Source organism: Seriola lalandi, unplaced genomic scaffold (genome assembly GCF_002814215.2).
Source record: "Seriola lalandi dorsalis isolate HSWRI2012SDOR001 ecotype SW California unplaced genomic scaffold, Sedor1 jcf7180002054559, whole genome shotgun sequence".
Classification (NCBI taxonomy): Eukaryota; Metazoa; Chordata; class Actinopteri; order Carangiformes; family Carangidae; genus Seriola; species Seriola lalandi.
Window position 1 is genome coordinate 116000 of NW_019525112.1, and position 2752 is coordinate 118751.

The window sequence follows — 2752 nt, forward strand, 5'->3', positions numbered from 1 at the left end:
GCCCCTCTACACACCTGCGCTCTGTCCACACACACACACACACACACACACACACACACACACACACACACACACAAGGGTTCGCCATTTGAGACAATAAACATCCAGCTGCACAGACAAAGAGGGGCCAGCCCGTGTGTGGCGGTAATTAGATAGAAGTTATGTGCAAAAGCAATAATGAAGATGTTCTGCGAGAGTCACAACCTTTCACACACTGGTGGTGTGTATGTACATTTATCAGGTGACCATTAGCACATTCATAACGAACCATTCAGGTGGGTGACAACATGTATAATTCACTTACTATGAAAGAAAATCTCCTGACAAAGAAGAAATAAATAATTTATCTTTAGTTTTATATTATGTGCATATTTTCATCTAAACTCCCGTGGTTAAAAACACTGTCCACTGAATTCAACTTCCGTCCTCATGACAACCTCTCAAAAGCTTTGAAAGCCAGAGAGCGCATAATTATTCAGCAGCTGCACGCACAAACAAAATGACACTTTTTGATGCAATGTCACGTTAACCTAGAGAGACGCTTTCTATTTTCTTCCCCATGCTGTTTATGCTGCACAGGGAAGACAATACAAAGAGTAGCCCGCTTTTGATTAAAGTGGAGGACGGAGAAGTGTGAACGCATGGGTGTGTATTCCTGCTGTCATGAGTTTCAGTCTACTGTCGACCTCCACCACTTTTCTTGAAGGTGATGCAATCATGTGTTTCAGTGACATTGAGAGAAATCTCAACAGCTTAGAGTGATAAACTTCCGCTTCCCTTTTGCTGATATCAGACAACTCGCAGCACTTCAAAAAACATCACACTCCAAACCAACCCCCCCACACACACACACACACACACACACACACACACACACACACACACACACACACACACACACACACACCCCCAATTGCCCTTGACACTTGTGTGTTTTCCTCTGCTTCTAAATGCTTTCACTCGTCTCCATTGCGTTTCATCAAGGTGATTAAGAACATAACACCTTTGCGTTTAATCTAAAGCCACTGGTCAGAAGGCGGAGGTGTAGCCTATCTGGTTGTTTCTAACTGAACTGCTGCAAAGCAAAAACCTGCCATTGTTAAGCTGTGCAGTTGTGGACATGGAAGTGTAGTGATGCAAAAATAAACACATTTCAATGAGCAGTCCCATCATTACAACACTGCTGCCATAATGAAGAGAAGATTATGACTCCAGAGTGACATTTGACCTCTTCATGCAATCTTACCGCATCACATATCAGTGTAATATTACAGGAATTTACATGGTGTGTCTGATTGTCAGTGGGTTAAAAGAAAATCATACTATCAATATTGCTTTCAGATGTCTTTGCCTGGAGCTCTTTTCTTGGCCTGGGTTTCCTGTTTTGTTTTTGGGCTCCACCATGTGCATGAAGCTGTTTAACAATGACTGACGGTCAAGGGAATAATAAACCTCTGGATGTTCTCCTCAAGTTGTAGAGCAGTGTGCAGGCCTGGCTCCACTGTGTGATCTGTGAATGAACTCCTCATTGTGGAGAAATCTGATTTTTTTTTTTAAATACAACTCAATGACACCCTACAGTACAGCGTCTTTGCACCGTGAACTCTGCTGCATGTGTCAATAGCCTAATGCTCGTTACGTTTGTTAAACCAATTTATCTTGTGTGCAAACGTTAAAGAGCCGCGCGCTGTCTCAATGAGCTTGTCGTTAAATTAGCTTCCTTTGATGATCGCGGTGTTCCGGTAAAGTAACGAAGACAAAAGACTTTCTCCTACAAATCTCATCCGCAGGTCTTAATACAATAAAATCTGAAATACTGAATCGTTTTAACCGCACATCGTGCATGCACATCCTCCCCCTGTGCTGCTCCGTGTACAGCACAAAGCGCTCTGGAGCAGTAAATGCAGATGTGTATGGAAATCCTGCGGAAAGCGAACAAAGCCTTACCTAAAAACTGTGTCGGTCCTCAGTGGATGCTGCTGCTGTTGATGCTGCTGGTGTCCAGTGGTCCATTTTGCTCCTGTTCGCCTTGTTGCACAGCGAGCATGCAGCTCTGTTTGGTTCTCCGTTCACCGTGAAGATATCCACTACTACGCTGAGCAGAGCGGCGGGGCAGTGTTGTCTGTCACATTGTTGCTGGCCTTTTTCTCGCATCCACATCAGAAAATGAGGGGCGGAGTCAGCGAGGGCTGATTTTTCGAGTGAGGCACCGAGGTGGCTTGTTGGCCTGGAGGAAAGGATTGAGGAAAGGGAGGAAGGGAGGGAGAAAAGGTATGGATATTGAATTTGATACCTTCCTAACAGCAGTAGGTATGTCAGGTACAGAAGGAAGGAAGGAAGGAAGGAAGGAAGGAAGGAAGGAAAGAAGGAAGGAAGGAAATTTGATAACTAATTTCCCAACAGACCTGGATGAACATTTTTATATGCTTTCTTTCCAAAAGTTAGATGAGAACATTGATACCACTCCCATCATTTTTGAGTAAAAATAAGGCTAAAGCTAGTAGCTGGTTAGCTTAGCATAGCTTCGCTTTGGTTGGCCAGGAAGTTTGAACTTCTCAACTGCTCCCAGCAAAAAAGCATACATAAACTCCAATAAAGTGTTGATTTGACTATTTTTATACAATTTAAACAAACAAAATATAACATGTTGATTATTTCGCTTTAGAGGTGCTGGTAGGCTGATTTTATTACCTCTGGGGGGTAGCCAGGGTAGCTGTTTTCCCCCAGTTTCAAGTATCGGAGAAGCTATTTA

The 2752-nt window shown here is 43.4% G+C and overlaps 1 protein-coding gene across 2 annotated transcripts in view; it reads right to left on the minus strand.

The window, feature by feature from the left end:
- LOC111662108 (beta-galactoside alpha-2,6-sialyltransferase 2) overlaps positions 1-2140 on the minus strand; it is a 39540-nt gene extending 37400 nt beyond the window's left edge. For both annotated transcript variants that reach the window (XM_023415859.2, XM_023415858.2), the window contains exon 1: positions 1948-2140. The gene's annotated coding sequence lies outside the window, so the exon portion shown is untranslated. The remainder of the gene's footprint in view (positions 1-1947) is intronic.
- Positions 2141-2752: the final 612 nt, after the last annotated feature.